The sequence below is a fragment of the Apodemus sylvaticus genome, chromosome 1 (genome assembly GCF_947179515.1).
Source record: "Apodemus sylvaticus chromosome 1, mApoSyl1.1, whole genome shotgun sequence".
Taxonomy (NCBI): domain Eukaryota; kingdom Metazoa; phylum Chordata; class Mammalia; order Rodentia; family Muridae; genus Apodemus; species Apodemus sylvaticus.
In genome coordinates this window covers 39271644-39281694 of record NC_067472.1, presented here as the reverse complement: position 1 = coordinate 39281694, position 10051 = coordinate 39271644, and the positions used below count along the sequence as shown (strand labels likewise).

Genomic DNA, 10051 nt, shown 5'->3' with positions numbered 1-10051 from the left:
GTTTACCCTATCCCTTACATTTGAATCACTGGATATAATGCACTTATATTATTATAAACCCTATAAGGCTATAATTTTGGACTTAAATACTTAATGTGTGTTTTGTTTGTTTGGGTTTTCTTTCTTTTTTCTTTCTTCTTTCTTTCTTTCTTTCTTTCTTTCTTTCTTTCTTTCTTTCTTTCTTTCTTTCTTTTGAGTTTCTTCTTTTTATTAACTCATACACAACTGCTTGTCTTCTGGTTTGCTGAAGCAGTAAGTCAGACAACAGTTGCCACAGCAATGCCTGTCAAAGTGTCCACCCATGAAAACCCCAGCACCACGTTTTGCCTTTCATCCACAGCACAGCCAGCTTAACCGTCTACCTCTTATACTTACTCTTCTTGGGAGCAATGTAAGACTTCTTCCTTTTCTTAACACCACCATGAAGGCTCAACACAAGATGAAGGGTACACTCCTTTTCAATGTTGTAGTCAAAGTCCGGCCACCTAGAGGAATTCCTTACTCATCCTGGTTCTTGGGCTTTACATTTTCTATAGTATCTGAGAGCTCAACCTCGAGCATGCTGGTCTTCCCCGAAAGGGGCTTCATAAAAAACCTGCATCCTGGTGGCAGCTTCACCCATGATGGCAGATCCGAAAGGAAGAGTTGGTTTTTTTTTCAATATAGGGTTTCTCTGTGTAGTTCTAGCTGCCCTGGAACTCACTCTGTAGGCCAGGCTGGCCTCTAACTCAGAGATTCACTTGCCTTTGTCTCCCCAGTGCTGGAATTAAAGGCATATGGATACCATACCCTATTTCTTGATATGTATTTTAAATAAAATGTTTTAAAATCATTTACACTTAGGTACATATTTATCACTCCAAGGCTGACTCTCTTTTCGAAAGAGTCCATTCCCCCTAGGCATGAAAGGTTCACGACTGTGATCCTAGCCCTCCTGAGATTAGAAACACTGCTACGAGTTCTAGACTAGCCTGGGCTAGAGAGTGAGACCCTATCTTAGAAAACGAAACAACAATAACAACAAAGCCAGAAAGGAACAAATAAAAAGCCAGACAAAACAAGAACTCTCCCCTTTATAATCAGAATTCATTTTTTTCCTTCCTCAAAAACTTCTTATATTGATCAGCTGCTGGCAGATTCTCATTTTCCTTTAACGTGAAAGTATTTTATTTTGCCTCCATCCCTAAAGAATATTTCCAGTAGACACAGAAATCCAGCTGACAGGTTTTTTTTTTTTTTCAGTCCTGTAAGATGCCATCGTTGCTTCTAATGGGAAATCTGAGTTACTCAGATTCTGTTCCTGTGGTTACCGGATGACTACTCCTCTGACAGCTTGAAAATTCTCACTTTATCTTCTCATGCCCAGAGTTTGCCCGTGATATGCCTGCTTATTGCTTTCTTTGTATTAATCCTGCTTAGCTTTCACTGAGATTTTTCTTTACATCTGTCAATGTATGTCTTACTATAGTGTTTCCCCTTATCTCCAGGGGGTGTCTTACAAGACACCCAGGAGATGCTGGAAACCACAGACAGCACCAAGTCATGCATACATAATATAGCTTATTTCATTATTTATACAGATAGGTAGATTATGTTTTATGTGTTTATATCTATCTATGATAAGGGTTGATTCATTAAGAGATCAGCAGCAATAACTAAAGGCTAGAATTGGAGCCGAGAGGCAAAATGATTGCTTAATACTAACCAATTATATAATTGAATATTCATGGATTGTAGATGCAGCTTAGTGATAGAAATCTTGCCTTGCTAATTATGGGTTTGGTCCTCTAGACCTCAGAAAATTATGAAAATATAGCATAATAAGAACTATATGAGCTAGGCATGATGGTGCACAACTTTAATCCCAACACCCAAGAGGCAGAAGCAGGTGGCTCTCTGTGAGTTCAAGGCTAGACTCACCTACAAAGTGAATCCAGGACAGCCTGGGCAACTAATAAAAAAATTACTGTCTCACAAAGAAAGAAAAGTATTATATGATTTATATGAGTTCTCGATCTTTTGCTCCCTCTCCTGCCACTCTCAAAATATCTTGTGCTGAGCTAGGTGTGGTATTGCACAACTGTCATCTAAGTACTTAAAAGGCCAAAGTAGGAGGCCAGCATAGCAAGACCCTGTCTCAAATATGTAGGGCTGTCAAGATGGCTCAGTGGGTAAAGGCACTTGCTGCCAAGTCTAAAAGCCCCAAGACTCACACTGTTAAAGGAGGGAACTGACTCTGCTCTCTACGTCAATGCCATAGTATGCATGCCCCCAATAAATGAGTAAGTGTGATTAAAAATGTATAAACAGGGCTTGAGAGATGGCTCAGCGGTTAAGAGCACTGACTGCTCTTCCGAAGATCCTGAGTTCAAATTCCAGAAACCACATGGTGGCTCACAACCATCCGTAATGAGATCTGATGCCCCCTTCTGGGGTGTCTGAAGACAGTTATAGTGTGCTTACACATAACAATAAATAAATATTTAAATAAAAATATAAACAAAATCTTATTGTATTGTGCTAATATTTCTTACCTGTGGTTGACAGTGGGTAATATGGCTGGATATATGTCTTCAAATACACCACCCGGTTCATGCAGTCCAACATAATGTCTCATCCCACACAGCACAGGTATTAGGTTTTCTGATGTTGTCCACCCAGCTCCCAAGACTTGTTCTTTGTTTTGTTTTGTTTTTCTTTCAACTTTTTTTCTCTCTGCTCCTCTGACTGCATAATTTCAGCTGGTCTATCACCAAGTTTATTGAGTCTCTATTAATCGCCATCTGATGTTAAGCCTATGCTATGACTACTTCATTCATCTCTCCCTCTCCCATCCTTCCTTCCTTCCTTTCTCTTTCTTTCTCTCTCCCTTCCTTCCTTTCTCTCTCTTTCTCTCTCTCTTTCTTTCTTTCCATGTGGTGCTGGGAATCGAACCCAGAGCCTTATGCCTGCTATGAAAGTACTCTACTACTGAGCTACATCTCTAGGTCCCTCACATATGTTTTCAAATTCTAGAACTGCCATTTGAGTTTTACTTCTCTGCTGAGGTCTCCTATCCACTCGTCATCAGTAGATTCTTCCTTTCCGTCTATACATATACTATCTGCTTTGGAAGCCCTAGCACCAGTATCCAACATCTGGTCAACCTCTACTGATGACCTTCTTCTCTGGTGGTAGTAGGCTGTGATTCTCTGTCCATGCGCTGAGTTTAAAATCTATTCTGGGCATTGTGAGTAATGCCTCTGCCACAGTCTAGTTCCTCCTCTGTAGCCCTCACTTATCTGGAATCTCTTCCTTAGCTTTTCATTAGCAAGGCCACCCCAGACTTTGTGTTCTGACTCTCAAGACAACAAGGCCAGGTGTGCTACCTTGGGCCTGCAATCCTAGACTTTGGGAGACAGAGTCAGGAGGATTTCTATGTGTTCATGGTTGGCCTCAGCCACAGAGTAAAACCCTGTCTCAAGAGAGAGAAGTTGGGGAGGGGGAGAAACAAAATTATTTGTACACACACACACACACATACACATCCTGTTTGCATTTTAGCCACTTTAAGTGGCACAGATGGATATTATCCTCCTTAACTTTCTATTGCTGTGATAAACACCATGACCAAAAGCAACTGTGGAACAAAGGGTTTATTTCTTCTTACAATTCCCAGGTCACTGTCTACTACTGAACAAGTCAGAGCATCAGGGCAGGACCCTTGATCAAGTTCCTGAAGCAGAGACCACAGAGAGAGGAGGCTTAGGACCACCTCTTCCAGGTGACCCTTGTTCATGTCAAGCATAGGGATCTATGCTCACTCTCAAAGCTGTGATCATTGTAACACTGACTCTTTTTAAATTTCTGCTTTTTTAATTAACTTTTTGTTATATTAGGGGTAAAATCCAGAAATTCAACAAGCCACACCCCGAATCCCTAAAATTTGTAGATATTTAGTTGACAAAAAAAAAAAAAAAAGATTTTAGATGCAACATGATAGCAATGACTACCCACCACAACCAAAAGGATTAACACACCTTGTAGGGCTGTCATAGGCAGCGTGGTCCCTAGTCCAGCACAGGCTTGAAACCCAGGTGACCCTGCAAGGCCCTGTAGGTGTTTTGCCACACTCCTGGACATCAGGCTCCTGGCACAAGGCCACGACTCTCCACAGGTTTGTGGCCATCAGTCACTTAAGGGCAACGCCCCAAGCCCCTCCACAGGTAGAGGACATGACCACAGGTCATGTAGCCTCAAGACAGATCTCCATTTTAATGAGGAACTTAAAGGCCTGAAGGCTTAGCCAATAAACTCCCCTTCCCAGACACTCCTCCCTGCAAAAGGTATTTAACCTCAGGCCTGCATTTTAAGGTATTTAAGGCATTTATTGTCATGGTGGAGAGTGGAGATGAGTAAAACAGTACCCCACTTTCTCAGGGAGAAAGAGAAGAGTAAAACTGTTCCCCAGGCTGGCTTCGAACACAGAAACCCACCTGCCTCTGCCTCTGCCTCCCAAGTGCTAGGATTAAAGGTGAGCACCACCACTGCCCAGCCCGGTGAGCTCCCCCCTCCTTTCCCCTTAGGTGTGGGCTACATGTAGTCTGTGCCCGCCCCCACTTCGTTCTCAGCTCTTCCAGGGCATCCAGCAGATGCCTAGGGTGACCAAGAGCCTGAGTATCAGACAACCCCAGCCTCCCTGCAGGCCCGGGGACCCCTGAGTCAGCTCCAGGGTCCCCAGGACTTCAGATTGCGCTCCCCCACTCCCGGAGCAGTATCCAGCGGCTTCATAGCTTGACACCCACCCAGCGCTGGTGTGGGGTAAGTTCAGTCAAAACTACCATGTCCTGCCTCCACCAGTGGCCTGAGCCCTGTGGCACAGTGGACGGGGGACACCCCAAACCCAACACCAGCCGCCTTAGATATCAGAACTTAGTGGACTTACATTTCTCTCTCTCTCTCTCTCTCTCTCTCTCTCTCTCTCTCTCTCTCTCTCTCTCTCCCCCCCCCCCCCCCGCCCCAGGAGAGACTCTTCATTGTCATTCCAGTCTTTAAAATAAAGACTCTCCACCTGGCAGTGGTGGCCCATGCCTGTAATACCAGCACTTGGGAGAGGCAGGCAGATTTCTGAGTTCCAGGCCAGCCTGGTCTACAGAGTGAGCTCCAGAACAGCCAGGGCTACACAGAGAAACCCTGTCTTGAAAAACCAATAAATAAATAAATAAATAAATAAATAAATAAATAAATAAATAAATAACATGAAGACTCTCTACTCTGCTTTTACTGCTCTGCTTGCCCTTCAGGGTCCCAATTAGTTAGGTTTTGGTTTTTTTGTGGGTTTTTTGTTGTTGTTGTTGTTGTTGTTGCTTATTTTACTCTGTTCTGTGTTGTTTGTTTTCCCATTTCATCTAGAATTTTGTTTTAGAGAGAGAGAGAGATAAGTTGTTTTGTTTTGGTTGAGGCTGGCCTCAAACTGGCAATCCTCCTGCCTCAGCCTTCTTAGTGTTGACATTATAGACTTGTACCACATGTCGAGTTTATTTTTATATTTTATCCAGAATGTTTTCTTCTATCTAGACAAATATACACCAGAAGCTTACTCAGCTATGCTAGATATAGGCCCGGCAACTATTTCCATCTCTCTGCCTTCTGGACATGTGGATGAATCGTGCTTTCTATCCCTTGAGGGTGGGTGACAACATATGAGATGTGATTGTAAGTTCTGCCTTCAGTGTTCCAGATGGTGGCTCTTCCCTCAACCTGGGCCCTGAATTGACAAACACGTCACCCAATCTTTGTTTTAAATGAATTCTGAACAATAAACAAATCATTTTTATTTAAGCAACCAGCACAGCACAACCTGCTATCCTTGCTTCGTCATCCAACCCATCCCGACTGATGCACGCCTCATTCTCTTCTCTTGTGCATCAGTTCTTGGGGCTGCTGGGACAAAGTAAAGCAACTTTCATAGATTAAAAATCACAAAGACGCCTGGCAGTGGTGGTGCATGCCTGTAATCCCAGCACTCTGGGAGGCAGAGGCAGGCGGATTTCTGAGTTCAAGGCCAGCCTGGTCTACAGAGTGAGCTCCAGGACAGCCAGGGCTACACAGAGAAACCCTGTCTCAAAAAAACAAACAAGAAAAAAAAAAATCACCAAGGCATGTCAGCTTTGAGAATCAGCAAGTGTAAAATCTGCCCGTAGGACTGCATTCCTTCAGAATCTCCTGAGAAAACATCACTTTAACTTTTGGGCTTCTGAAAGCTGCCTGTTTTCTCCTCCATCTTTAAGGCTAGAACTGCGTTGTCATTGCTCCAACCTCCTCTCTCATTGCCGTGATTATGCCATGCCTACTCTGTTAATCCAAGAAAAATGTCCCATCTCAAGGTCCTCATGTGAAAATGTCCCTTTGCTACATTGGGTCACCGATCCAAAGGCTGAGAAACCAAAGGTGGTCGTTTTGAGGAGACTAATACCCAGCCTACCAAACAAAATGCCAGTAGTCTCTCTAACACAGTACCTCAGATAGAGAAGGTGCTTGCTAAGTATGCATTAATTAAACAAATTTTTTTGCTATTAGCATTAGCACCACTCGGGAGCTCGTTAAAATGTAGCACTCTGGCCCACCCCAAACCTACTGAACTCAAATCTTCATTTTAACAAGCTCCCCAGGTGGGCCTCTCTACAGTGCTGCATGGGGTGTACTGGAGTGAGTCATCTAATCTAATAACAATGGCTAACACAGACTGAGACTTTGCAATTCGTGCACTGCCTCACAGGGTCATGACCCACCTCTAACCTCAGCTGCACCAAATATTTCTGTGGAGTGCAAATTTTGGGCTAATTCCTGAATACTCTCCACCCCCCCAGAGCCTTCTTCAAACTTAAGGAGCCCAGAAATGGAGGGTTGATAAGCCTGAAGAAGCCTCTCATCAGAGAGAGTGCAGTGCTGACAGACACGTCTCTGTGCTTCCCGTCCTCGGAACGGATAACTGTGAGGCTTCCCATCGCAGCATCTCTGCTGTGTTCCTGAATGCTGCCTCTTCTTTCTTGGGATTCACTGCAGAGAAGCTACTTGTCTCTGGTTCTTTCCACAACAAACACCGAGGTGATACTTACTCAGCATCGGGTCCTCTGCTGAATGTCACTTATAGCATGTTGTTCTTGTAGCAGTTCTGTGAAGAAGCACTATTTTTATTCCTTGTTTGTTTGTTTGTCTTGTTTTTTAAAAAAAATTTTTTTTTGAGACAGGGTTTCTCTGTGTAGCATTTGATTTGTAGTCCAGGCTGGCCTCCGATTCACAGAGATCCACCTGCCTCTGCCTCCCAAGTGCTAGGATTAAAGGTGTGGGCCACCACCACCACCACCACCACCACCACCACCTAGCATCATTTTTACCCCCTTGTTAGATGAGCCACATGTCTTGGTGCATGATTATAATCCCAATCATGCTGAGATACGGAGAGCTGTCAATAATATTAAAAGGTCAGTCTGGGCTACAGAGTAAGAATCCACCTTAAAAAAAATTCATACAAACAAAGCTAGTGGGGTACTACTGCCAGGAATTCCAGCACTCAGGAACTGGGGGTGGGAAGATCTGAACTTCAAGGTCATCCTCAGGTACATAGCCAGTTCTGGGCTAACCTGGGCTATAATGAGGCCTCATCTCAACAAAACAACAACAACAACAAGTTAAGCCTGGCAGTGGTGGCGGGAGGCAGAGGCAGGCGGGAGTTCGAGGCCAGCCTGGTCTACAGAGTGAGTTCCAGGACAGCCAGTGCTATACAGAGAAACCCTGTTACCCTGTTTCAAAAAAAAACAAAAAACAAAAAACAAAAAAACAAAAAACCAAAAAATTTGAATTCCCCAAAATCCATGAAATTCTAAAAGAAATAATACAACTTTCCCAACGTCAAAGAAATAATGAATGTTAGCGTCCACTGATATTGGCCAGTTGACTTGACCTCAGCCTGGCACTCAGTGTATTGCACCTGTTTAAGCTATGGTCTGGTTTTGCTCCTAGAAATAAGGCTCAGACTCAAAATATATTATGACCCGTCCAGCAGGTCCAGTTATTCCCGGGTCCCGAAGGGTCACTACCTGAGGGTCAAAAATGGGGGGGGGGGGAGGGAAAAGGGAAGCCAAGCACACTAACAAAATCAGAGTCAGTCTGGGTTGTGTCAAGGATTCATTTAATGTCGGGGAGGTAAGTGGGTTTTAAGGCTTACAGAGAAGGAATTGACCTTCACACCCGACAAAGGAGGGAAGGGCAGAGACACCCCTAGTGATGGAAGCAGGAAGCGAGGAGGTCATCCAGGTGGGGACACCCGGAGTTAACACCTTAACGTCGGCAGGAACATTCCATGGTTAGGGCAGGAACTTCTCTCTCGTGGTATTCTCGGAATCTTCTCATGGGGAAGTCTCTAGTTAATTGTTCTCATATTTTAGCAGCCACCACCTTAGGGCTGTGAGTAAGCATAAGTCCGAATAGCTCAGGATGGCTTCCCACAATATATTTACTAATACTTTGGCCATATTGCTAGGTTCTCCTCTAACTAGAAGCCTGACATAAGATAACCCCTTTATTTCAATCTGTATTCTGCCACATGGCTGGTTACCTGTGCTAGGGTACCATGCATCTGTCTCCTCATATCTTCCTGGGGTATATCTCTTGCCTGGCTCTATCCCAGAATTCTCTCTCCTCTCAGATGTCCCACGCCCCACATTCTGCCTAACCCATAGTCCATCAGACTTATTATCAGGTGTCACTTTCATACAGACATAAGATATTCTCTCCATGGCACCGCTCCAGAAAGAAAGATGGCTTCCACTGCACAGCAGTTCTCCTATTAAGACTGAAAACAAATGAGGCCTGGTGCATACACTTGAACCCAGTACTCAGCAGCCTAAAGTAGGCCGGACCCCGGACTGTCACATAGTCATAGCTGTAACCATAGCTACTCAAGCAGATCCTATCTCAAAAGGGGGACGGCAAGATAGCTTAGCAAATAAAGACACATGAGCCAGGCAGTGGTGGCACCCGCCTTTAATCCCAGCACCTGGGCGGTAAAGGCAGGAGGATTTCTGAGTTCGAGGTCAGCCTGGTCTACAGAGTGAGTTCCAGGACAGCCAGGGCTACACAGAGAAACTCAGCTCCATTCCTGGCACTCACATAAGATAGAAGGGGACAACCAACTCCACAGTGTTGCCCTCTGACCTCTAACAGTGCTCATCATGCATGCATATGCTAGTAAGTGAAACTTTAAAACTACAAGCAAGGAGTTGGACAGAAAAGTCGGCCCTGGTAAGGCAGGCCTCAGTTACTCAGAAGGCTGAAGAGAGCATTGGGAGCTCCAGGGCAACACCAGCCTGCTCAACTTAGTGAGAGCTGTCTCAAAACAGAGGTCCACTGTGGGGGTGGGGCAACCGCTCAACTGGTAGAGTGCTTTCTGCATAGCGTGAGGACCTGAGTTCAAATCCTCAGCATCCAAGTAAAGAGCAATAAGCCAGGTGCCGAGGTGTGTACCGGTAACGCCGACGCCGCGGGAGGGGCTGAGGAGACAGAAGGATCCTAGAGACACCTGGCATGTCAGTCTAGCCAAAACAGTGAGCTTCCCATTCAGTGAGAAACTGACTCAAATGGATCTCTGAAGGCCGGCAAATAAAGTAGGTGGAGGCGCCCTGCTGAGGAAATACCGTTTGTCTGTCCAGCTCTGAGTCTTCCTTCCTTCCTAACGAAATCCCAAATGCACACCTCCCCCATTGTGACCAGAGTCACACTTCTAAATCCAAAGTATAATCTAAGCAATTCTAGGGTCCCACCTACTTCTCTCTCCTTTCCTCCCTTCTCCCTCCCTCCCTCCCTCCCTCTCTCCCTCTCTTTTCCTCTTCCACTCTCATTTCTTCCTCCCTCTTCCTCTCTTCCTTTCCTTTTTTTAAAAAAATTTTTTATTTTTATTTTTTAAGACAGGGTCTTGAATTAGCAATCCTCCTGCCTCTGCCTCCCAATCACTGGGTAACAGATCTGAGCCAATGAATCCTACTTTGCATGCTTCTTAAAGGAATCAGCAAAA

General features: G+C 44.7%; 1 pseudogene; it reads right to left on the bottom strand.

Annotated features, from left to right (window-relative positions):
• Window positions 1-210: 210 nt before the first annotated feature.
• LOC127683181 (ubiquitin-40S ribosomal protein S27a-like) lies at window positions 211-588 on the bottom strand (annotated as a pseudogene).
• Window positions 589-10051: the final 9463 nt, after the last annotated feature.